At 40.7% G+C, this 27,709-nt stretch overlaps 1 protein-coding gene across 9 annotated transcripts in view; it reads right to left on the bottom strand.

The window, feature by feature from the left end:
- Positions 1 to 12,513, bottom strand: part of L3MBTL4 (L3MBTL histone methyl-lysine binding protein 4) — a 442,148-nt gene extending 429,635 nt beyond the window's left edge. For 2 of the 9 annotated variants that reach the window (XM_053205894.1, XM_053205895.1), the window contains exon 1: positions 11,198 to 11,817. The gene's annotated coding sequence lies outside the window, so the exon portion shown is untranslated. Of the gene's footprint in view, positions 1 to 11,197; positions 11,824 to 12,031; positions 12,188 to 12,408 lie in introns of those variants that run through there. The other 7 variants (XM_053205899.1, XM_053205893.1, XM_027068534.2 and 4 more) reach the window with 7 other exon arrangements.
- Positions 12,514 to 27,709: the final 15,196 nt, after the last annotated feature.

Here is a 27,709-nt window from a genome sequence, read left to right as displayed (position 1 = left end):
TTCTACACTAATCATGTCCAAACGTTTGGAGTATCATTTAATCATGAATTACCTTCCACTTATTTCTCCCATTATATTATATATGGACATCATAATGACTTTTTTGAGAGTTCGTGCAGGTAAATTATTTACCTAATAACTTCATTTCAAGACACTAAGAGGGATGTTACAAATATATGTTGTCAAAGGGTTGGTACAGTTGGAACTCCTGACCCATAAACATTCGTAAACATTCTTCCACCTTGGTTCTTCCTGTGTCTACTTCAACAAACAAGTGAAAAAGGAATATGGGTGACAAATACACTCTAAGCCATTTATTTAAGCTTTTATTTTATGCCTGGCCAGGGGTGGAAGTAAGTGCAAACTTTGGGTACAAAACAGAAATTAAAAAACTCCATTTGCTGTTCCTTCTTTAAAGGTTCTTTCACTTTTAGTCTCAGAAGAAAGACCCTCATTACCTGTAGGAAAGTGTGATCCTAAAGAGGGATATAAAAGGCGCCTGTGCCTTTATTTAGCCATAAGAATATTCATTATGGAAACTTTGAATGGATTAGGTAAAAATCAGAATAATTTAAAGAAGGTGAGTGGATTAAATCATCTCTCAAAGTAATTTATAAACTCTTTCTTTTTTATTTTTGGCTTTGACTGACATGTTTAGTGACTTAGCCTAGGGAAAACTTGGAGAACACTTTTTTTTTTTTATTTTTTTTCAACGTTTTTATTTATTTTTGGGACAGAGAGAGACAGAGCATGAACGGGGGAGGGGCAGAGAGAGAGGGAGACACAGAATAGGAAACAGGCTCCAGGCTCCGAGCCATCAGCCCAGAGCCTGACGCGGGGCTCGAACTCACGGACCGCGAGATCGTGACCTGGCTGAAGTCGGGACGCTTAACCGACTGCGCCACCCAGGCGCCCCAGGAGAACACTTTTAATGCTCATGCAGAAGGGCATATATATTGGTGAATTTATTATTTTCACTTGTGATATAACACACAACGAGAACATTCAAAGATGAGGACAGAGACTTTTCACCGTTTCCAAAAAATGAACTCTCTTCTTTTGTGCTGTATGCCAACAGTGTCCACACAAACAATACCAAAATAACACAACCCTGAGACATCAGTCATCCCTACAAGGGGCTGATTAACACCTTGAACGTCTTCTTCCTTCTGTAACACCTGGTCTCTGGAGGGAGTGCTATATGATCCAGCTGACAATTACTAGAACTGGCATGAAGGTAACTCAACCCTGCACTGTGTGACCTTTCACAGTCAGCTTCTATCCACCATCTGTGGAACACAACAATGATGCTTGTCAGCTATGGACTTGACAAAGATATTCTCACTAACTTTTAGAAGCACAGTTACTCCCTTGTCAGCACAGGCACTGATATTTTTCATGTCTCTCTTGTAGAGTCTGAGGGCCCACTCATTAGCACACACTGTCCCCTCCCAGCTTCATTCTGGGTATTTTCTGGACTAAATGGACAGAGTACCCAGTGCCAATGCCTGGTATGCAGCAAGTACCCAAAAATGCAGTTAAATAAATAAATATATGAATAAATCAGTGCATCTTCTCTGATGTGACACAGAGAAGCCTCAAATTTGAATGTGTCTCTGGTTGTGAGTTTCCTGAGGGTAGACCTGCATCTCAACATCTAACAACATCCTTCTCGTATCCCTTACATTCCACAGCTTAGCACATCCTTGGTCAAAGCAGACACTGAATAAACATCTATGGAATGAATGAGGGTACTCTTACTTAGATATTTGTGTTACTGGCTTCATAATTCCCAACTGTGCAAGCACACAAAAGATTAATTATTACTGTAGAATAAGATTTGCCACGCTACTGAATACAACTTTACTGCAAAGCCTGGCTATGAAAACAAAAGCTGACATGCAGTAATAGAAAATAGCCTGAGCTGGAGCTCAAGAAGGCCAAGTGAAGGGTCCAACTCTGCCACTACTCAGGTGGATCAACCTGAGTACATCAGGTCTTTTGCTGGGCTTTCATTTTGGCCTCCCTGCAATAAGGGATTTAGATTAGAAATATGTGACAATTTATCCTTATTATTAGTAGGAATTCATGAATTGGGTAAAGAACATAAAGCCATAAGACTACAGAGCTCAAAACCAAGTAATTTTATAAACTACTTACCAATATAGTAAATTTGCAGTTACTTTACAACTTGTTTTAGCTTTTGAAGCACTATTAATTTAGGTCTTTGCCACAGTTTGATTAACAGCAGTGACAGCTGTATTTGGCTAGTCATGGCAAGACAGAATCAGGGACCATTTACTATGATAAGAACTATTTTTTACAAGAGAAAAATGAGTTTTGAACTGATAAGAAGCTCCTTCAAGTTAGATCATTTGTTTTGTAATTCATATTCTCACATAATGACTTTTGACCTTGGGCACATTGCTTAATACAACTGGATCTCTGACCTGTTATCTATAAAACAGGCTGAATTAGATCAGGCTCAACCAGGGGTGATTCTCCCTCTCTGTCCTCTCCCCAGGGGACATTTGGAAATGTCGGAAGACATTTTGGGTTGTCACAACTAAGTGGGAGGAGATGCTACAGACGTCTGGTGGGTAGAGGCCGGGGATGCTCCTGCTAAACAGCCCACAGTGCCCAGGGCAGCCCCTTAGAACAAAAACATTTCTGTTGATAACAGGGACTGAGAAAAATCTGATTCAGATTACTCCCAAACCCTCTAAAATTAAAAAAAAAAAAATGGTAAGTCTAAATTGTTAAATGTGGAACAGCAGGAGCTTATTCGTAAGCTACGGTTGGTCTACGAGAGAAGTTACAGCTACATGAGCTGAAACTTCTAAAAACTTGAAAGACAACTTACTTGGACATAAGCCCAATTTAAAACCATGCCTACCAGCTTTACACTTTGTGCATCACATGGGTAATTAATGTATAACTGTACCCTCCACAGCGCCCTTTCTTTTTCTTCACCATTTACTCCACAGCGATGGGCATTGTTTGTTTTAGACACAGATGCCAGACAGTTCTGAAAAGACTGACAGTGATATCTTCTTGTCCTCACCGTAGAAGAATAAAGTGGCCCTAAAGATTACTGATAACTGACTGCAGTAAAATGGCTGGGCATTGCCCTTCACACAAAACACAAAGATGGCAACAGCCGGCAGGGAGGACACGTCTGAACTGTATACAGGGTCTACACATAAGATGGATGCCAACTGACAGCTGCTAATTTACATGGGGTACAGAGTCCAGCAACATGCCCTACCCTATTATCTTTCTAAAAATTACCAAATATCTGTGACATTCAATTAACAAAACCAATGAAGTATACTCATGGCCCTACACAGAAGTCTATCACCTTGAAAATCACCTATGAGCCTTGGTTTGTTCCAGGTGCACTTAGCAAAAAGATGTTCTCCTGTGCTGGTCAAGACTTCTCAAATTCTTGGTCTCTTAGCCCTAACAGTTCCTATTCTAAGCTCAGCTGTGTGTGTTAAGCTGCCAGAGAAACATCCACATATCTTCTTGAAATAAAATCACAGCAAGCTCACAGTTTTAGAAGAGGAAGGGGAAAAATCTTTTTTCTAACTATCCTCAGAAATGGAGTGCATAAAATATAGATCTGGAAGTGCTATCATGGCATCTCTAATAATTCACCTTGATGATGTCTAAGACCAGAACTGAAGGGTATAATGACAGGGAATTAGAAGAATATCTTTTGCCATAAAGCAAAAAGAGAAAAACCTTTACATTCCCTTTGATATGTGACCATAATAATAATAAAATGAGTGGATGAAAGGTCATCTCTTACATTTTCGATCGAATTGAAAGTCTCAGCTATCAGATATGCAACAGAATCCCAAAATGCTAAGGATTTAGTGGCACTTCTTTTCTATATGAGCCTGTCACTAATTGACTCAAATCATTCAATTTTTATTTACTGCTCTCTGACATGTGTCAGGAAATTCCTAGGCTTTACAAAGACATGGTGAACTGAATCCAAAAAGTCACCTGGGACACAAAAAGTAAGGCTCCACCCTTCAGAGTGAAATAGCCTATGACAACACATTGTGCAGGAAACTGGGGGTGGGGGTGATCCAGTTTTTGGGAGACTTGGAGGCTTCTTGGAGGAGTAAAATTCACAGCAACAAGAAAGGCAGATACAAATGTGCAAAATCCCAAAAGCAAGAGAAGACACTGTCCCCCTCCAATCATAGGTGTCCATAGGTGATACAAACTCTTAGACATTTGATGAAAAACATATATATTAACAATGGAGACATGAAAAAATTCCATAGAAACATGATTAAAAGCTTTAAAAAGTCTAGGTTCAACCCAAATTTTGATAACCCCAGCCCCCTACACAAGCATATGCCTTACAGAGTCACAGGGCTGGGCCCAGATTCCCACTCCTAACTCCCAGATTTAATCAAGGCAGACTTAAATGGGCAGGAATTAGTGGAACAAGAAACTGGTATGTTTCTAATATTCCTCCACCATGATAAATAAGACCCCACAAGTCAGAGGTTGTAAAATGACAGCCCACAACTGCATCTAGTCTGTAAATATACTGTCTACCTTATTGGTGTCCTAAAAGGTTCGAGCCAGTATTTTTAAATAGGGTATTTCACATTTTTAAAAATGCACATTTCTGGGGCACTTGGGTGGCTCAGTAAGTTATGTGTCAGACTTCCGCTCAGGTCATGATCTCACGGTTCACAAGCTCAAGCCTCACGTCGGGCTCTATGTGGACGGCTCAGAGCCTGGAGCAGGCTCTGCTTCCTGATTTGGTGTCTCCCTCTCTCTCTGCCACTCTACTCTCTCTCTTACTCTCTCTCTCTCTCTCTTGCTCTCGCTCTCTCTCAAGAATAAACATTTAAACATTTTTAAATCATTTAAAATGCAGATTTCCAATCTGAGGGTTTTGGGTGTTTTGCTTGTTTGTTTGTTTTAATATTAGCTACCCCTTTAAGCCATATAAGACTACTCCCTACTGTTTCCACTGCACTGAGGGGATTTTTCTCCCTTCCCACTGCCCTTGTTCTTACAGAGCTTCCTATGATAGGGGCATCTGGGTGGCTCAGTCAGCTGAGCGTCGGACTTCGACTCAGGTCGAAGACCTTCAATCTCATTGTTGGTGAGGTAGGGCCCCACATCGGGCTGGGCTCGCTGCTGTCAGCACAGAACCTGCTTCAGATATCTGCCCCCTCTCTCTCTGCCCCTCCCCCACTCAGGCTCCCTCTCCCAAAAATGAATAAACATCTAAAAAAAAAAAAGAAAGGAAGAACTTTCTATGGTAAACAAGTATCTATGCCCAGTTTTCAAAGGTGAGAAAATAGAAATCAAGAGTGCTTTGTGAGCTTTCTTCTATCTGCCTATTTCACTCAGGCCCCTTACCTGCCTGGCCCCTTTACATACATCCAAATTGGTGACCCTGGATTTAGGCCTTAACTCCATTTGCCAAAGAGTGCCAACTCAGTGTACACATGTCATATAACACAACCACATCGAGTTGTCTCCCTAAAAATAGCCTATATCCAGCAGGTCCTTCAGGGGAAAAATGATCAAAGCAAAGTTACCAAGTCTGCTTCTCACCAGGCGTTCCCATCTACTGAAGTTCACCCAGTTTCTCATGCATGGCCAGCCCTAGAAAACCAAAGGCAAAAGCAGAACATCTGCTCGACTATGAACTGGGCCTTGCACTGGCATCAGTGTTAACCTGGATCCATTTATACAGGCCTGGAATCATGTCTATCATCTGCTCCTTGGTTTTTATTTAGAAACAAATTTCATCAATAATGACCAAAAGCAATTTTTTAAATGCTGTCACTCAAGGAAGTCTCATCTCCAACTCTGGTGTACTCACAAGAGAAGGAACCATGAAGGTAAGCAATGGCTTACAGTCATAGGACCAAAGAACTTTCAAGGCCTGGCACAGTCTCCCAGTGTTAGGATCAGTGTTGGGACACCATGGTATAAGGAAACTGAGTAGTAAATGGTCCATGTGGTACATCCAGTAATTTTGGACCTCCTCAGCCATGACTGAAAATGCTACCACCAAGGCAGCTTGACAGCAGGCTCTGAGATTACACTTTTTTGGGTGCATGTGCCTATTTGCAGAAAGACTGGATATTCAAGTTCAGGAGGTACATTGGGTCTGGTGTGAGGTGTGAGCCAGGCAGAATACAAAAATCCTACAGCCAAAGAAGAGGGAAAGACCACATCTGCTAAACTTCAAAACCCTGTGCCCAGCACAGTGCTGGATAAATAACACATATCACAGTGACATTGAGTTATCTCCCTAAATATACTTTATATCCAATAGGTCTTTCACTGGAAAAATGGTTAAGGAAAAGTTACCAAGTCTTCTTCCCACCAGTTGTCCCCAGTTTCTCATGCCAAAGATCAGAGGAAAACACTGGATTCCTTTCTCCTATCCTTTAATCTATCAGCAATTTTATAAGATTTTACCATCAAAATACTCCCCAAATCCTTCCATTTCTACTCATCTCCACCCCTACCTCCCTGGTCCAAGCATCAGGACTCCCACCTAGACGCCTGCAGTGGTGTCCTAATTGGTCTTGCCACCCGCACAATGCTCTGTAGAAGGCAGCCAGAGTGGTCTCGGGGGACATAAAGCAGGCCATGTCACACCCTGTTCAGACTCTGCAAAGCCTTCCCATGGCAAGAAAAAGAGAATGTATGATCCTCAGTATGGCCCCTACGGGCAGGGATCATGCTCTGGCCCCTACAACTGTACCAGCTGTACCAGGTCGAGGGAGGGGGTGGTGGGAGTGGGGGGGCTTCACATGTGTGCTTACCTCTGCCTAAACTTCTTTTTGCCCTGCTCCCTACCCAGCTAGCAGCAGCTATTCATCCTCAGAGAGGACTTTTATGACCCACAAACCCATATAAGGCATTCCTGTTGATCTTTCTCATAGTACACTTGAAAGTTTGTCCTTCTACATTTATTTGGAGTCTGTTTCATATCTGTTCCCTCACTTGACTATCGGCTCCAAGAAGGCAGGAGTTATGTCTGTAGTAGCCATCCCCATACACAGAGCATGCAACTGACACCAAGTGGATACCCAGCAAAAATGCCTTGCACCCATTTGGGCTCCTTCATTCATCTCTCCCTCAAAAGGACAGGGAGTAGGGCAACAATGATTTCATCTAAAAGGCTGTCATAATCCTAAAAGCTAGCATAATAGTTTACACACCAAAGCACAGTGCATAAAAAGTGTTGTGCTGTCCATCTGTCCCTCTAGTTAAATATGGTCTCTCTAGCTAGTCACGGTGACAAAGAAAGATGCGTGCACTTCTGCTCCATCGCCCACATCCCACACCTGATACTTTCCAAACAATTAATCAATTATTAATTGTGGCAGCGACCACACTTTCATCATTTAAGATCCACCTTCAGAAAGGATGCATAAACATTCTCCACAATGTCTAGCTTCATTAAGAGAACACTCTTCACATGAGCTGAAATCGATACAAAATGAAGAAAGTTTCAGCAGGTGACGCTGAGCTCTACTGCAATGACATCTTCCCCGAAAGGCACACACAGAGCACGGGAGCAGAGCAGTGACAACTGATAGAATCAGAGTAAATGTTTCATTTTTCCACTGCTACTGTGTAAAATTTGTTGTATTTGCAAAATCAAACAAGGATAGATTCTTCTCAGGCACTATTCTAAGAGAAAAAAAAAGTAATGCAAATGTTTAAACAAAAGATAATATTACGTGTGTCAATGAAGATTTTCATTTTTCCCGAGTATGTTCTAATTCATTGTTTTTGCTTTATTTTGCTGAAGTACAAGATAGTATCTATATTCACACTACTTACTGTAAGAGTGTGTGAACAGTCCATTGGGGGTTTTTTAATGAATCTAAATAGTTTTCTTTACTTGGAGGTATGTGCCTATAATAAACTATGCTCAAAATATGCTTACCAATACTGTAAGATGGAAATGCTTTGGAAACAAGGAAACACTATTCATATTAAAGGGTACATCTGCATCCCTGAAACGGACAGCAAATGCTACCAACAGCTCACACTGAAGCCTTACCACTGAGATCACCTGGTGCCAGCCAAGTTCAACCACACCTCAGTTGGGGTTTTTCATCTGCAACTGATGAGACTTAACTCAGAGTTTCCTGCAGAACCTCCTCCACTGGCATCCCTATTACTGTTGACGCCTGGTTTTCCTCCCCCTTCTGACCACTTCTTTGTTTCTCTTGCTGACACTGTCACTGGGTGCAGCCCACAGTCCTGGACCTGCTCTCTCACCTCTGTGCTAATTTATTCACCCTGTCTCTTTTACTGTCACCGCCATTCCTGGCCCAACATCACAGTTGCTCTCTCCAAACTCACCGCCACTTCAGTGTCTCTTTCAATTCAATTGTGTATTTTATAAACTGATCTTATCTGCTCCACCCCCCCTCCCCCCCCTCCTCAACCACCTACCTGGCTCTCCCGCTAATTTCCCCATTTTAACAGCAGCATTCCTTCTGAATTAAATACTTGATGGAAACAATGAACACTTATCTGTCATTTTCAAACTCTCCTTCAGCTCTAGAGAAGGAGAAGTAAAGACATGTGAAGGAATGGAGTGGGAGCAGAGAGGCTGGGGCTCCTTTTGCTTCCTTGGTCAGACTGGGTGGCCTGGTGCTTCCCATACAGCCTTACCCCCAGTGGCTTCAGGACTCCCCCTCCTTCAAGGTAAGAACTCCAGAGCTTTCCATCTGCAAATCTCCCTTCATAATCAGAATGATCCTCCTGACTGCTGCTTTTATCACCCCATGCCTCTGCTCAGCAGCTGCCTGCTCACACAGAGATTCAGTCCTACATATATCTGTCGTCTATGCACTTAATCACTTGTCAAGTACCATCCCAGACCGCAAAGGGTTATTATCATTTAAGTTAAAAAGCTATGACTACAGGGGCGCCTGGATGGCTCAGTCGGTTAAGCGTCCGACTTCAGCTCAGGTCACGATCTCACGGTCCGTGAGTTCGAGCCCCACGTCGGGCTCTGGGCTGATGGCTCAGAGCCTGGAGCCTGCTTCCGATTCTGTGTCTCCCTCTCTCTCTGACCCTCCCCCGTTCATGCTCTGTCTCTGTCTCAAAAATAAATAAACGTTAAAAAAAAAAATTAAAAAAAAAAGCTATGACTACAGTCCAAAAATATTCCAAATAAAAAGAGATCTAAGGACCTGTTCATACCCTTACTGAATACATGTTACTTAAAAGACAGACACTAAATTGTGGAAAATATATAAAACTTTTTTGATGACCCTCATTAATGGCGATCATAGTTAATAATATTATATTGTATATTTGAAAGTTGCTAAGACAATAGATCTTAAAAGTTCTCATCACAAGAAAAAAATGTGTAACTATGTGTGGTGACGGATGTTAACCTGAATTAATTGTGATAATTATTTCACAATATATCCATAAATCATCATGCTGTACACCTGAAACTAATACGTTAATTATATCTCAATTTTTAAAGATAAACAGGAAATGATAAAATCTAAAGCCTGGACCATCAAAAAAAAAAAAAATACCTGTTTTTACATATGCATTTATAGGTGAACTAGGGAACGTGGAAGCCAAAGGAAGGAAGTCTGATGTGAAAATCAGGGATGCCTTCCCAGGAGAAGAATTACACGTGATCATGAAGAATAAATGGTTTCTAGTTTGGGACGGCAGGAGCTGATGGGAAGAGCATGTACAACCACAATTCCCAATGTGGGCACTGCAAATAATCTTTCTTAGTCCTAAACAAATCATAATCATTCCTTTTGAGGAGTGAAACCCCCTTCTCCCTCTTAGGCCCCCAATCTCTTCTTCCTTCACCCTGTCAATCTATGGAAGATCCACACACCTCAAGACTCAGCCCAAGACCCAACTCTGTGTTCTTTTCTGATCACTCCAGATCCCAAAGACCCTCTCCTTGCCAGACTCCCTGACCACTATCTGTTTCAGACTGACGGCATTTGATTATACATTGTTTTAGTCTCAAACCTCATGTTCCTATCACATTATTTTGTTTACAAACATTTGGTTTGCATGTTTTATCTACCCAACGCACTAAAAGCTCAAGCTTTTGGTGGTTTGTCATACAAATGTATGAACATACATAGTAAATGGCTTATTGTACAAATGACAATTGAAATTTTTATGATGAATTAGAAGTGTAATTTAAGATACAAATCACACAAGTATCGCAATGAAACATATAGGTAGGTGGTAGCACTCACCTAAGATTCTTGTGATCAACTTAAAACCACACATCTCCTTAAGGTAAAAAGTAAAAGACATTTCCTTAGTTTCTTTCATCTGTCTTCACCAGATCACCGTCTCACCAATTCTTTTATTAGAAAACAGATTGAGAGCTCATAGTAGAGGTAAACCAATACTGCCCCGCAAAGCGCTGAATAAAGAATTCCACAGTCAAGAGCTACAGGAGATACAAACTCATCAATGTACCTTACAATCTGAGAGCATAATCAATAGCATTTGTAAGCTCATCTCTCCTACTTAACAATCGCACTCCATGTGAATATAGCAGAATCCGATCCACTTGGATGTTAGAGAAATCTCTCCTCTTTCAAACTCTTTCTCCTGATTCTAGGATACCATGAAAAGACATTTTTAGCATCTTGTGAAGAGCTAAATGCATTCAAAGTCTATATTATCAAGCATCAAGAACAAATTCCACCTGTTTCCCATTCTAACATTTTTGAGTAAAGGGGACTAGAAACACCAGGAGACCTCACTACCCTTATTTCAGGAAAGGAGTGAAACTGGAGGCTGCCCCCACGCCTTCTAGAACAGCTCCAACAGTTCAACAGGGATCCCTCCAACAGGGATCCAAGAGACGGTGCCACTTTGGGCGTGGAGACCAAATAACCCTTAGTGTGAGTCTCCTGGGCAAGGAACCGCCCCAGCAGGGCAGGTCACGGTGACCAGACTGAACTCCATGGGGCTTTCACATGCGGGAGTCTTAACGATGACAATGACCAGACCTTCCTTTTATTTAGTTTTCACCTCCAGGCAGGGACAGCTTAAGAATGACCCTCTAAGTGGATAAAGGCATATACAAAACAAAGTACATCATATGGACTTTAATCAAAGACTACAGGATTTAAAAGGCTGGCGACAAAAGCCACCAGAATTCTCCCACCTTGGGGAAAGGCTTCCACCAATCCCGCAGGTAACTGCGGCGCTGGCCCAGGTGTCCCCAGGTCCGCTCGCCTCGCCCTCGGCCCATCTCCGCGAAGAAAGCCCGGGAGGCTTGGGCAGCGCTCCCCGGGGCGCAGTTCTGGGCTTGTGGCTGGAGCTAGTTAAACCGCCACAGATTGGCGAGGCGTCCCCCAGCGCGCACTTCCTCCGCTCCGGCCCCGGGGCTGGGCAGAACTTGGGAGAGCACGACCAGGGAGGAAAAGGGGCTGGAGTGAGGAAGCGCCTGAGGGTGTCTCGGCCGCAGCCTTGTACCGCCACACAAGACAGCTGTCGGCGGAGAAGGGGGGGAGACCGGGGACGCCCGCCCCGAGAAAACAAAAGCCAAACGCCCACCGCCGGGCGCCCGGTGGCCTGAGGCCGGCTTGGGACCGCCTGGAATCTCGCCCCGGCCCTCGTCCCGCGGGCCGAGGCTGAACCGGCGCCTCCCCGCCCAGGTGGCCGCGCCGACACCCCCGGCCCAGGTGGCCGCGGCGGCCGGGAGCGGGACGGTACGGGGCCACGCCACGCCCGTCCGAAGTGGGTGACAAGTGGGGCAGCGCCTCGCGCTGGGAGCCCGGCGCGCGCCCGGCGGCGAAAGAGAAAGAGAAAGAGCCGGCGCCGGGAGGAGGCGACTCCTAACCGCCACCGCCCCCTGGCCCGGCCCGGCCTCGCCGCGGGCGACGCGCACGCCCCTCAGTCGGGCGCGGGGCCCGGGGCCAACCCCGGCGGCGGCGGCGGCCGTGGGCGCTCACGCGGTCCCCCGACCACACGGCTCGGGCTGCCGCGTCGTCCTTACCCCGAGCAGAGCCGGGCCGCCCGCAACGCCGACTCGGCGACAGGCCGGCGGGGCGCGAGCCGGAGCGGCGAAGCTCGGCCGGCCCAGGCTGCGGCGCCGCTGGCCCCGCGGTGCCCGGCGGGAGGGGCGCGAGGGTGCACGCGCGGGGTGGGGGCGCGGGAGCCTCCCCTGCCGGCCCCGCGCGCATGCTCCCGCCGCACCTGCCTCGCTCCGGGTTCCGCTCCCCGGGGAGCGGAGTGGACGCGGGGCGGCCGCTCGGGCTTTCACGTGGGAGGGAGGCGGCTGCGGCTGTATCTTCGAGCGCGTCTTTCCCCTTATATGCTCCCCGGCAAGGAGTCCCCCAAATCTTGGCTACTTCCTTCCTGACCCCTACCCACTCGTGCAGTGGTGTCCCGGGGCGCTCATCCCTGCTTCATCCCAGCTCTTCGGATTCACCTTCCAAATGTTCTCAGGCCTCTGGATTCCTCTCTGTTCTGCTGCTCCTTCGGATTTTGCAACCTCCTCTCAGATGCCCCTTTCCCGCTCTCGACTTCCCTACACACCCGTCTGCGGACACCATTTCAAAATAAAAGAATACTCTTTTTGAGCGGCTAGAACAAATGATTACTGACCCTGTTCTAGCTGCTTGAGATTGAGTAGGAAACAGGAGCAAAGGAGTTCCTGCCCTCAGGAAACTTACAGTCTTACAGGTTAGTGTTAGACTTTCACAAAGCATCGTTGCAGGTTTGGAGAGAAACTTATTAAATCTTTTATGTTGGTTTATGTTTAAAAGTAGCTGGTAATCAAAGACTGTATTTTGTGACTTTTAGATGTAATTTTCTTTCATGGAGGTGTCTTGTGTAAAAATTCTAGTATGCAAATAATAGCTGTCAAGTACAAAACAAATATTAGCTTGCTTCCAGCAAGAAATTCAGTGATTTAACATGATTAAGAATAATAACTTCTAAATGATCTTTTTGGTTTGTTGTTGACTACCATAAACCAACAACTAAAACTTTCATTTTTCAGGTGAGACTGGTCCGTTGGTACAAACACCATTTAGCGTTTTTACTGAAGAGAGAAATAGAAAACCCTTTGCTAATGCAGTTTTTCAATTAGGAACCATGATCACAGAAATTTATAAGTACACATACACACACGGCTGTGTTCTATGCTCTAATGAATTAAGAAAAACATTTCTGGCAAAGAAAAAGAAAAGGAAGCAGAAGGTATCAGTATAGAAGAGAACATTTAAAACAGATCTAATGAAGTGGTATACTTTTTTCATCCATTTAACATGTTTATGATAAAGACTTTATAGAGTTGTGTATTTCTGTGACAACAGGCACACTTCGGGATGCTGTCTTGCCACACTTGCTCACCTGACTGCATGAAATTAGAGTAGGACCCAGTGGTTGGATGAGAAGTTCCCCTCCCTGCTACTTAGGTGAGCATAGATGTGCTTTATGTGTCCTTTTAGCAAAGGACAAGTGTCTCGATTACTGCAATGTAACCCTAGTCTTTCCCAGTGGTGTTTATCATTAAAGACTCTAAGTCTTAATGACGGAAACATCAAAATGTTCCCAGCACAAAGAAGAGTTAACAGCAGTCTGGTTCCACCTTCCCCTTAGAAAAATCAATATTAAATACTATACAAAATAAAAGAAAGCTGGATTGAAATCCAAAAGAATGAATTTACATCACCTTGTCTTCGCTTTTTGGGGAAAACGATTATTGTAACATGCTTATTGAATATACATGGCTTGCATTGATGAAAACCAAAACACTGTTTTCATGGGCAAGGTTTAAATAAGGAAAAGAATGCACCAATAAAACAGGTGACACAGGCAGAGAACCTCATCCTGGGTTACTTAAATGTAAATCTGTGGGTGCATAGTGCTGACAACAACATATGATTATATTCAAAGAAGCTGACATCTGTTTTAAATGATACTGTTATTCAAATTATATGGAAATATAAGCAGTGTAAGCACTGGTACACTTATTACAGAATTTTTGAAAAGCTGTTGTAGTAAATCCCTTTTATTTGAACAGCTGCAGATTAAAATGAAATAGCCACATTGTTGTGTATTGCAGTGTTACCAATGGTCGTTGTGAACAATGGGGTTTAGAAATCTGATGGTTACAGCATTTTGTATTTATAATTCAGTTGAATCTAACAAACCCTAAGTGGCAAAGTTAATGTTGGCCAGACAGGTAAGGATGGCTTATTATTAGATAGGCATTGCTGGTAGAATGGTCAACACAGAAGAACCCCTTTCGGCACATCTTCAAAGCATAACAGAGTCATGGAAGTTCTATAATGTCTGTCTGTCTCTTGTGGGTGGAAATGAAACCCTCTCATTTGCTGAGATAGTGATCGGCTTTATTCAAGGAATACTCCATTTTTAAATTTGCTAAAATTATTTACTTTTTTCTAATTGGGTGGTTTTATTTTATTTTTCTGTGTTGTATATTGTTGTTTTTATATGTATAAATGTTATTGTTAAGTAGAATTAGATTACATTGCTTTATTATTTGATCAGTAGCAGGATTGCCCATTAATACAGACATGTTCTTAGAATTCATGATTGTTTCCTAGCATATACTTAGGACTGTTTGTGAGTTAAACACAGAGTAAATTCCTTTATACACTTCAGTGTAATTGAAGAGAGGTTATCTTAACAGCATTCTATGCTTATTCCACAAGTAAATTGTCCATTGCAGCTAAAATAATTTCACTGGTCACCATTTATCATCAATAATTATTACCCTCATGTTTATTTTCATGTCAATGCCACTGTTAATAATTTTATTTATACCACACTGTATTTTCTCTGTTACTGTGATACTTTCTTAAGTAGACTGCCCAATATTAAACTTTATTAATGAGTTCAGATATAAATAATTACATAGAGTTATATTTAAGTGCAAATACTGGTTCAGAGAGAAGTGTAAATAACATTGAAGAATTAAAACTAACTTAAAAATTTTTTAATGTTTATTTATTTTTGAGAGAGAGAGAGAGAGAGAGATAATGCAAGTGGGGAAGGGACAGAGAGAGGGAGACACAGAATCCGAAGCAGGCTCCAGGCTCTGAGCTGTCAACACAGAGCCGGATGCAGGGCTCAAACACACGAGACGTGAGATCATGACCTGAGCCGAAGTCAGCTGCTTAACCAACTGAGCCACCCAAGCGCCCCAAAACTAACTTTAAATGATGCCAAAAAGCTTCATAAATAAGATAATATGCACATTATACTATTTTTAATTGATGACTTCATCAAAAATAGATTCATTTTTATATGTGTACTATTTATTTTTATACTTGTACTTTTTTTGATGGAACAAAGCTATCATAAAATAGCATAAAAACACTGTTTCCAGGTATATTCCAACTTATACCTGGAATTTTTAAAAATCCAACTTATACAAAATATTTCTGATGATGTTTAAAGTCTGTATAAACTGACTGAATGAGATAAGGATCCTTATATCAATAGATAAACTTTAATTCCCACTACAACCATACTGAATGAACAATAGGATTTGGAGAAAGGCATGAAAACTGCAGAAGGAAAGCCAGCAATGCCTTTAATCTCATTTTCAAAGATATTGATGACGCAACATACCTTCTCCAAGGTGAGAGATCTGGAAAAAGAAAAATGGAAAATTCAGAGTAGGCAATTCATACTTTCTTGAATAGATATATGCCCCAAAAACTGTAGCTAGACATACATTCTCTAAGAAATAACAGGTGTTATAAGACGTAGAACACATGCTAGGTGTCAGGAAAGATGGTTGTTATTCCTACCTCTGCCATTGATCCATCATGGAAGAAGCCAGCTGGCTATACAGGATGTGTCTCGTGGCATAGGACTTACTTTCGAAACCACCAAGTTCAGGGTCTAGGTCTAGTTCTTAGTATTTAAGGCCCAGAAACCTGAGTCTGTTAATGCTCCCAGAAGTGATCAGGCTAAGGGAACCAGCTAAAAACAAGAATATCAATTATGCTGATGGATATAAATGCCAATAAGATGGATATTTGGAGATCAGCACATTCCCGCCACTGTAGTCTACAAAGGAAGGCAAGCTGTGTTAAAATATTGTCCAGTGGCCACGAAATCAGAACAAGGAGAGCTGGTGCTTCCTAATGGGTAGTGTCAGCAAATGACAAGGGTATAATACAGCCATTCTCATAAAGGAAGGTCTTCAGCCAAGATGTTCAAAGGCTATGTCAGCTGGTTATGATGTTTTTCATTGAGGTCCAGTTTCTAATCCTTGGGATGTTCCCTGGTCACCTTAACTGGATTTGAGTGCTTTAAAAAAACTCCATCAGCAATATATTTACAAATCATCTTCTGTGGGGGCTGCTTCTGCAGAATAATATGCTCATTTATTTTTTTTCTTGAAGCCCTTTCAAAGGATGGATTTTTCTTAACTTTTTCTTAACCCAAAAGTACCTACAATCCCTTCCATACTATCTGCCTAAATGAAAATGTGTCTGAGTTATTTCCATTTTATATTTAATTTCTGTATTTTGTTAAACCTATAGCCAAAATTAAAAGGTCAGATTTTTTTTGTTTAAGGCGTTATCTTAACGATTAATATTCCATTAAAAAGTATAGAGCCCACTTTTTCTGGACTCAATACGCATGTGTTCTCTTACACTATAATAGTTCCAACAAAAATTCTTACAGAATTCATTTCCAGTTTTACAAATGTGAATTGACCTAAAACTACTAACGTGACATTTGCTTGAAAAAGTAAAAAGGCTTTGTCCATTCTCATAGGAAAAGAAGTTGCATGTTTCTTTAGACTTTTAGTTACCAAGTGTACAATGAATACCTTGAACTTAAATATTGTGAATTTGTTTCTGGATTGAAGACAGTTGATTACTCTATATTACTGAGCTATTAATAGTACCCTGAAAATAAGATTATCTGTTTATATAAAGCCCTGAATGGAACAAAGCTCACCAACTTAGTCTAGTTGAGCCAACAACATAAAATATAAGAGTAAGAAAGTTGTTCCTAAGTAATTTTAAGCCTTCTATTTTAGTACTAAACTCCTCACCTATTCATGACCTCCTTGACAAACCCCTCACTGACCTTCAAATACTTCTCTACTCCATCTAAAACCATGTCTGTGTAAGTATGGTAGATTAGTTAAATTGATGCCCTGGATTACAGATGACCCATGACTTTGGTTTGATTTAGGATTTTTTTGCCTCTACAATGGTGCAAAAGTGATACTCATCCATTATAAACTGTACTTCAAATTTGGAATTTTGATCTTTCCCCAGGCTGGTGATTTACTGGAAGATCCTCTGTAGTGATAATGCTGGACAGCAGCTACAGCTCCCAGACAGCTGTGCCATCACAAGAGTAAACAACCCATACACTGACAACCATTCTGTTCCCATACAGCCATTGTTTTTGTTTTTAGTACAGTATTCAATAAATTACATGAGATATTCGATACTTGATTATAAAGGAGGCTTTGTGTTAGATGATTCTGCTCAACAGTAGACCAAATGTAAGTGTTCTGAGCACATGTAAGGTAGGCTAGGCTGAGCTGTGATGTGTGGCAGGTGAGGTGTATTAAATTCATTTTTAACTTACAATATTTTCAACATAGGATGGGGCTTGATAAGCCCCTTTACCAATACCCCCTTACAATGTAACTTTGTATTTGTTTCCATCATAAGGTGGGGACAATTTCCCACTGCTGGAACCAGGGATGCCCTGTGACTTACTTTGCTCAGTAGAATATGATGAAGTGACAATATGCCAGTCCCAAGCTTAGACCTCAAAGGCTTTGTGTGCTCTTGTTTCCATCTTGCTTCTATGTGATCACCCTGAGAATTAAGCGCTCCTGCTGGAGAACGGGACAGAGCCCAAATGTTCCATTCAAAGCCCTAGATCCGTGGAAGAGCATGTAATGCCCAGCCAACCCATCACCTGATCATAGAAGCCTGAAGAAGTGATTCCAGCAAGGCCAGCTGAGCCAGGATCAGCAGAACTGTGCATCGAACCTATACACTCATGAGAAATGAGAAATGAGTCCCCAAGTGTTGGACTGTTCCTTTATGCAACAATAGCCATGTGATACAAAAGGTTTATTTATTACAGCATTAATGCAATTTTTTTCTCGTGGAGTAAATTCAGTACCTACCTAAGTGTTCTGTTCCCCTAAAACTTGGAAGTTGTATAAGTCAGCCTTGCTGATTACAGGGACGAAATCAGAGGGTGCAAATGCAGCTGTTTATGGTTTGCATGAATGTGGGTCAGTGTATAGAATTCTTACTCTCCATTAAAGTTCTTCCTAGTGCAGCCATTCTGTCCTCCTTATTAATTCCCCCACCCCCCGCCCCAGTTTACACAAAGGCTCAAGTGTTTTATCCTGAGGGACGGCAACAGAAGACTTCATTTGACTTTGTTTCCCTCACAGGCAGCCCTACCTCCCTCTCCTCTTAGTTACCAAAGTCCTCGAAAAATCTATCTATGATTTATACTTTAACTGCTTCAAGTCTGATGTTTGCTCCAGTGCTCTACTGAAACAGTTATCTCAAAGGTCATAAATGGCCCTAGAATTGTCCAAATTCATTTTACCATCTGGTCATTTACCTGCTGGACTCCTCTGTTCCTTGGAGGACACTGAGCCTGCTCACCTTCAAGTCCCATGCTTTAGCCATGGTCAGGGATAAAATCCCTTTGAGGTCACTTAGAAAAAAGGCAGATTTACCAGGCAGAAGCAGAGGTATTTCCAGAATCAAAGTTTGGAAGCACAGCCTGATGACCTCTCTAGGCACTGGGACCTGCCAATCCAGGCACTATGGCCTCTCAAGCCATTTCTGCTCTCTGGATATGCAGCGTCTTTCTCTGTCTCAGCAGATACACGCAGCCACCCCAGGCCTAACTTCATATCATTTCCAGTTCAAGCACCTCACAGACTGATCCGCTTTGCTGGATTCTAGTTCCTCATTCCTGGAATGAGGAAATTGGCCCAGTTTGATTCATGTGTTCACTCTTAACCTATACTTGGTCAGGGACACCTATTCAAAATGTTACAGATGCCCACAACTGACATAAGTATTGTACAGATGAACAGATAACCCCAAATATTGTCCCCTCAAAAACTTCAAAAACCCTTCATGACTATCCTTGACCTACAGTTCCAAGTCCAGATGTTACCTAAACTAAAGGCCACCATGCTTTACCCGACACAGCACAACCAGCTCCATCTCCAGCTCCGTCACCGAGGACAAGATACTCCCTGTTCTCAGAATGGCTGTGAATTTTGCCGATTTGCCCACAAAGCCTTATCCGGGAACACTCCTCTATCAAGGCTTTTTCTGAATATTAAAATATGATGTACCTTTGAGGATTCAACACTTAATGAAATCTCTCCCATGAAACATTTATCAATTGAATTGCTTTACTTTTTTCCTTCTACTAGGCACCCATGACATCTTGTTTATACATCTGTATTGCATTTGTAATATTTTGGTTTTAACTATAATCACTTCTTAGTTTACGTATAACTGACAACTACGGTTTTCTGAAGAGGAGGAGCCATCTCTTTTAAGTTGGTTTTACATTTTTAATTGTCTGTGGGGTTTTGCTTTTAATTTTTGTCCTTTTTAATGCAATTTTTTTTTCAGAACATGCAGGCGGTCATGCAATGAACACCCATGCATCCACCCATCAGACGGACTAGTATATTATTTAACACTTCATTCTTGATGTTTTTAAAGAAGTAAAACATTATGTATAAAATTGAATTCCTTGGGGCGCCTGGGTGGCGCAGTCGGTTAAGCGTCCGACTTCAGCCAGGTCACGATCTCGCGGTCCGTGAGTTCAAGCCCTGCGTCAGGCTCTGGGGCTGATGGCTCAGAGCCTGGAGCCTGTTTCCGATTCTGTGTCTCCCTCTCTCTCTGCCCCTCCCCCGTTCATGCTCTGTCTCTCTCGGTCCCAAAAATAAATAAACGTTGAAAAATAAAATAAAATAAAGTTGAATTCCTTTATCATCCCTTCCTTTGTCTCCCGCTGCCTGTTGTGCAACTATTAGGAATTTGGTACATATCCCTTTACTATAAGCTATAATCCTTATGATTTTTTCAGGTTTGTGTCCTTTAAAGAAATCCTTCCTTTACTCTGAGTTATAAAAGGTGATGTTTTTTTTTTAAATATCTTTTAATGATAGTGTATTAGTTATGGCCTCAAGCACTTACTGAACTTGTAGGGGATACAAGGCAGCCTTATTTTGCTTCTGACTCTAATGGGGATGCTTCTAAAGTTACTGTGTTTACTGTAGGCTCTTGTAGAGATCCTTTTTCAGGTTAAAGAAGTTCCATTATCTCTTGTTACGAAGTGGTTTTTGTTTGTTTGTTCTTGTTTACGTGACAAGTTTGGATATTATCAGAGGCCCATTCAATATTTATTGAGATGGTCAGTTTTTCCCTTTCATAATGACCTCTTTCAGACATTTTACTCCTTTATTTCTCAGGGGTATTGTAACCATACTTAAAGTTATTTTGATGTTGTTTTCCTATTTGAACTTTATTGCTGATAAGTTCGTCTTCCAATTTTGTTTTGTTGACTGTTTTCTCAGTGTCAATTATCTTCAGAGTCTTTGGGGGGGGGGGTTGTTGTTGTTTTTTAAGTCTGTTTACTTAGAGAGAGAGAGAGAGAGCTGGGGAGGGAGAGAGAGAGAGGAAGAGAGAGAATCTCAAGCAGGCTCCACACTGCCAGCACACAGCTCAGCGAGGGGCTTGCACCCATGGAACCACGAGATCATGACCTGAGCCAAAATCCAGAGTCAGACACTTAACCAACTGATTCACTCAGGCACCTCATTCCCACAGTCTTTGAGTAGAGATCTGTTTTCTCCTCTCCCTCTCTCCGCTGCCCTCCCTTGTTTTGCCTCAACCTGTTCCTCACCTTCTTATCCAGATTCAGGCCTTGTCACAGCCACGCTGGACTTCCATTCTACAGTGATATTGAGGGTCCGGGAGACACAGACACCAAGATAGCAAGAAATTTGGCCTAGGCCTAGTGCAGCTGCACTGCAATGAAGCTGTTTTCTGGATCTTTTGGGGCCAGGAGACAGCACCCAACCCCAGTTTTAGACATTGAGTGTGGCTCCAGTCCTCCATCGTGCATGAAATGCTTTTTTGATAGGAATGGAGCTGCCATTCATTTCTGGTAGTTTATGACCCAGAAACTCCTAGTTTTAGCCCTGCAGTCCACTGTGTGTTTCTGTGTTTGTGTGTTTCTAGACCACGGAAATGATTGCCTTGTCATCTTAAGTTGTTTTAGTGGCTTTGTTTGGATCAGAATGGGTACTTCAAAGAGGAACTCAGTGACTTCTCCAAGTCTCCATTTCTAATTTGACTTTATTTCTCTCTCAGGACCTTGCACAGTTCTGTACATGTGTTATGTGCTCAGAAAGTTTCTGGAATTGAAACCACTATGTCCTGTTCCAGGACAAGCTGAGTGAATGCTCAGAAGAAATGCACTGTGGGGGCACCTGGGTGGCTCAGTTGGTTCAGCATCCAACTCCTGATTTTGGCTTAGGTAGTGATCTCACGGTTGGTCATGAGATTGAGCCCCATGTCTGGCTGCTGGCTGAGTGTGGAGCTGCTTAAGATTCTCTCTCTCTCTCTCTCTCTCTCTCTCTCTCTCTCTCTCTCCCTCTCTCAAAAGAGGAAAAGATGGGGCGCCTGGGTGGCGCAGTTGGTTAAGCGTCCGACTTCAGCCAGGTCATGATCTCGTGGTCCGTGAGTTCGAGCCCCGTGTCAGGCTCTGGGCTGATGGCTCAGAGCCTGGAGCCTGCTTCCGATTCTGTGTCTCCCTCTCTCTCTGCCCCTCCCCCATTCATGCTCTGTCTCTCTCTGTCCCAAAAATAAATAAACGTTGAAAAAAAAATTTAAAAAAAATTAAAAAATTAAAAAAAAAGAGAAAAAGAAGGGCGCCTGGGTGGCTCAGTCAGTTGAGCGCCCAACTTCAGCTCAGGTCATGATCTCACAGTTCATGGGTAAGAGTCCTGCATTAGTCTGTCCGCTGACAGTTCAGAGCCTGGAGCCTGCTTCGAATTCTGTCTCCCTCTCTCTCTGCCCCTATCCTGCTCATGCTCTGTCTCTTTCTCTCTCTCAAAAACAAATAAACATTAAAAAAAATTTTTTTGAAGAAAAAGAAAAAGAAGTGCACTGTGGAGGAAATTCACTCATCAGTACAGACTTGACCTGGATGAACTTTAAGTCTTTTTGTGTCCAAGATTTCCAAGATGTCATACTTATTTACACGAAGAGAGTGGCTCTGAAGGTAAGCACATTCAAACAATTGCCAGAACAGATGGTTACCAGCTGCTCAGTAGATACCCGAGGGTGACAAGGATAATATAAGAGGTGCTGCATGTACAATTTAACTCTAAGAGACCTATGTAATATATCATATGTGTTTTCAATATTATACTTCAGATTTTTCTTTCTTTGCCTATCTTCACTAATCATTGTTATGGTGAAATGTATGCAAGTAACTAGACTATTTGGGGTTAAAGTCTTTTTTAAGTTTATTTGTTTATGTTCAGAGAGAGAGAGAGAGAGAGAATCCCAAGCAGTCTCCACACTGTCAGTGTGGAGCCCAACATGGGGCTTGAACTCATGAACCATGATATCATGACCTGAGCCTAATTCAAGAGTTGGATGCTTAACCAACACATAGAGTGACCCAGATGCTCTTAAATAGAGCTTTAGATATGCAACTCGATAAACCTCCATCTTCCAAAAAAAAAAAACAAAGAAAAGAAAACTCTGATTTATCTTTTTTAATCTTACATTAGCTTACCTTGCGTCCCAACTCAACACGTAAGTCTGGATACTCACACTGTTTCTAAGTTCCAATCCACAGGCTTGTCTTTTGCTCTCATCTTTCTTCCACAGGCTATGATTTAAACCTGGAAACAGACCACCACCGCAATAAACAAACAGCAAACATGAATCAAAAGGCGAGACTCCTACTTTATCACTAACATTCTTAGAATCACACTAAATTTTCCATGGATACAAGTATCGATAAGCCAGAGTGCCATGCATGGATTGGGTGCATTGAAGTTTACTCAGCATGTGGATAAGGTCTAACACTGTACTTATGTTTTACTATACTTATACTCTATCCCAATAGTATTTTCAAAACTTCTGCCCAATAATCTTTGTAGAGGCTTTGGTCAACATTTATTGAGGTACTGCTGCTTCTTCATCATCATTCTGGTCCATTTGAAGCTCTGAGGGAAAATTCGAAGTAGCTAATTATGGACATTCAGTTGTACAATATTGGCTTTTGTCACATTATCAATGCCCCTTTAATGTTTTATTTCTAAGTATTTCACTTAGTCTTCATATCATCTCTCACCACATTGAGTTATTAGCATCAATTGTCTTATTTTATAAATGGAAAAATAATTAGTATTTCTATGGTTTTCTGTTTTTTTCTACAATGTTGTTACTTAGGTTTCACTGATTTCTGACAATATGACCTTGAGAACATCCTATCTTAAATAAGCCGATACTAGATAGTAAAACATTTAGTTGGATTTATTTTGCAGAAAAGATAAATATATTATGAAGCAAAAGTTAATACCATATATTATTTTTCACCAACTGTAAGCCTAATGCTTGGAAAACAATTTATTAAACTATGTACAAACTGTTTTATAATAATAGATTTAAACATCCTTTACTTGGGAAAAGATTTAATGATTTCATTTTCTTTCTGAAATTAAAAAAAAAAAAGTTTAAATGTGTGTGTGAACCAGACTTCAATTTAAAAAAAGAGTTTAAAGATAAGGGGGTATCTGGGTGGCTCAGTTGGTTCAGTGTCTGACTCTTGGTTTTGGTTCAGGTCATGATCTCGAGGTTCATGAGATTGAGCCCCACATGGGGCTCCACACTAACATCATGGACCCTGCTTGGGATTCTCTCCCCTGCCTCTCCTCTGCCTCTCCCCTGCTCATGCTCTCTCTTTCAAAATAAATAAACATTTAAAAAATAATAAATTTAAAAAGCTCAAAAATACATACATACATACACACATACATACAAGTTTAAATGCAAAAAACAATCTCTGAGCAAAGCAAATATCAGCTCTTCTCCCGCCTTTGATGACTTTAATGCTCTTGCTCAAATCCTCCCACTCAGGGTGTATGCTTGAGCCCTGCTTCACAAACAGGAGTTTGTTTCCTCCTCAGGAGTGGGCGACCATGTGCTGAAAGTACACAAACCCACGGGCATCTTTCTAGAACATCAGTCTTTTCTCTACCTTTGGCGGGAAGTAGTAGAATCAAATTATTTAGCTGATGACTTAAAATATTATTCTTATATTAAAATTTTGTTTCTCTAGAAAAAAATATTCCAGAATAGCCTATCTATCCCAGAGAGTTAATTTTATTTTTCTAATATTATCACTTACCATAGTTTTTCTATTTTTACCCCCTCAATAATTTCATTCATGCATTCATTTCTAATAAAAGATTTTTTGCAGAAGGGCTAAGCTACAATTTTTGTGGGTTTCTTGTTCCTTTGGCTCATACGTATCTTGATCCAGATAGAAGATTAACCTTAGCTATGGCACACAATGGTGTATAGAATTGTACATGAATACAGGTTTGTAGTTCATAGTAACATGATTGTTATAAACTACTCTAGTAAATATTATGTGAATGGATTTAGCATCTTATTATGCAGCAGCTATATCCTTTACAAAATAAGAGACTAACCAACAACTATTACCATGGCAAAATTTTAACATGGTTGAGACTGGGCATATCTACTAGGGAAAAATGTTCTTCCCCAGTACATCATGTGGTCCCCTGCCTAGAGGATGAACGATATCCTCTAGAAAAGGTGCGTACTTTCTAATCACACCACATGGCACAAATAAAATCATTACGCTATGACAAAGTCCCTGTGGTCTTATTTCATTAATGAATACACATCAACTAGGCAACTTTAAAGGAAGGAATTATAACCCAATAAACCCAATTTAATGTATTTATTCCTCTCCAAATTCTCTTTGCTGAATACTGTTGTTTTTTTCTTCCTAGTGGAAATCATGAAATCAGGAAATAATGTGTTCTGCTCTTTCCAATTAATTTTAATTTATATTTCCATGTGTCAGCAGGGTTTTCACAGTTGACATGTTTGTAACTCTGCTTTACAAAATTAATTTTATTTCATATTTTCATGCATCACCATGAGCCATATAGTTGACATTTTTATAGTTCTGCAGTGATCTTCTGTTGTAATGTGACCTATTTTGCTTAGCCATCTCCTATTATTAGACATTTGGGCTTTCCCTGTTATGTTTTTGTTTTTGCAATCATAAATAGCATACTATAAATATTTCTAATGAAATAGTTTTTTAATCTGTTTATTTCCCCGGAGAATGTTCCAAAGAGTAAGATTATGACACCAAATCATATCCAATAGTTTCATAGCTTTTTTTTTTAATAAAAACTAAAGCAATTGAAAATGTGACCAGAAACATTTAAAATGTCATTTTCAGATCCAACAGATCCAAAATTTTACATTTTAAAATTTTTACTTATTTGGTAATATTTATACAATGGGTTCTTAATGTTGCTAGAATTTATTAACAAATGATAGAGATATGGATTAATCAGTGTGATGATTTATTTGTAGTTCTCTATTACTGAATGCTCATTTCCTTTAACCAATCATCAAATGGAATTTGAATGTTAGCCATTATAAATTTGTCTCAATTATTTCTGTATTTTACAAAGCAAGCTTTTTCAGGAAAAAAAGTATCATATTATTTTAAAAAAAGCATCATATTATCAAGCACGCAGAAATGTACACAAAAAATAGAAAATATGCCCTGAAAATACCACATGGGGAAGAAATAACATACAGCTAATGTAGCTGAAGTTCCCTGTGAACCCGCCTCAACTCAGAACATATCCCCCTCCTGCCGGAACTGACCATTACTCAAAAGGTAGTGTTTACTATAATCATGTGCATTTTTATACTGTTCCTAAATACATATGTAGACATAAAACATATACAGTGTGTTTTGCATAACTTTAAGTGGAATTTTCTGTGTATATACTTCAATTTTGCCTTTTTTAATGTTAAAACATACTGTTTACATTTCAAACACTTTGAAATATATGTATCTAGTGTATTTATTTTAGTGGTTATATATTATTCCAAACTATCTTTTTCTGATTGAAGATGTCAGTTTCTAATTTTTTTAAGATTATAGACCATAACTCAGTGAAAATTTTCTTGTACCTCTTTTTCTGCTTATTTAATATATATATGTGTGTGTATTTATACACACATACACACATGCTATGTATATATGTAGAGGTGAAGAATATACATCACACACACTCAGAACTGACATTGTTGAATTCTTATTACCCAATTGCTGTGAGAGATAGTTCCAATGTTTCACCAATCTATGAATTTTGCATTTCCCTGATCACATGTGAAGTTGAACATTTTTCTGGTTTCTTTCTCAGTCATTTGCCTATCCACATACTTTGATCATTTTTCTGTTGAATTGTTTTGTCATTTTTCTTATCTTTACGATCTTTATGTTTTGGATACAAATCCTTTGTGGTTTATGTGCATTTCACATGCTTTATGCTAATCTACAGCTTACACTTTCAGTGTACAGTGTTTTTTGATGCATGGAAGTTTTTTATCTTAAAATAGTTTTTTTTTTCATCCTTTCTTAAGTATATTTTGTGTTTTTGGTATTCAATAAGAAACTTGAAATCAAGAGTAGGAGGTTTAACCAACTGAGCCACCCAAGCACCTCATCAACATTAAACTTTATTATTATTATTTTTTAAATGTTTGTTCATTTTTGAGAAAGAGAGAGAGAGAGAGAGCGAGAGAAGGGCAGAGAGAGGGAGACACAGAATCTGAAGCAGGCTCCAGGCTCTGAGCTGTCAGCACAGAGCCTAAAGCAGGCTCAAACTCACAAACCACGAGATCATGACCTGAGCTGAAGTCAGACGCTCAACCAACTGAGCCACCCAGGTGCCCTGCCAGCTAGTATTCTTATTATCGTGATTCTAAATTCTGGTTCAGACATCTTGCTTGTATCTGCGTTGGTTAAGTCCCTGGCTGTAGTTTCTTCCTGCTCTTTCTTTTGGGGTGAATTCCTTAATTCATCATTTTGAAGGGAGAAAGGTAACTAATGGGGTAAAAAATTAAAATGAAATATTAAAATTAAAAGCAAACACACACACAAATCGAATAAATGATGCTAGATCCTAGGTGTGTTTTGGTCTGGGTGCTGAAAGGGGCTTGATAGATTAGAGAAAAAAGGGGAAAGAAAAAAGGAAATCGTTTGAAAATTTGAAAAAGTAAATACACTGAAGTAGACTAAAATGAAGTGAAGGAAGTAAAATAGGATTTGAAAAAAGTACACAAAATTAAAAAATATAGTAGAAAAAATTGAAGAAAAATATTTTTAATAAAAATTGAAAATAAAAATGAATTTTTCTCTTTCTGTATTCAAGAAAAAGAAATGAAAAAGAGAAAATAAAGAAAAAAGGAAAGAAATAAAATTGAACAGATGGACCAGCGAACAGACTGAAATACCACTAAAATTACTTCGTTTTCCCCTAGAAGTCAGACTATGAAGTGCTTTACAGTCCATA

Source organism: Acinonyx jubatus, chromosome D3 (assembly GCF_027475565.1).
Source record: "Acinonyx jubatus isolate Ajub_Pintada_27869175 chromosome D3, VMU_Ajub_asm_v1.0, whole genome shotgun sequence".
Classification (NCBI taxonomy): domain Eukaryota; kingdom Metazoa; phylum Chordata; class Mammalia; order Carnivora; family Felidae; genus Acinonyx; species Acinonyx jubatus.
Note: the sequence above shows the minus strand (reverse complement) of the source record. Positions and strands in the feature narration are given on the sequence as shown.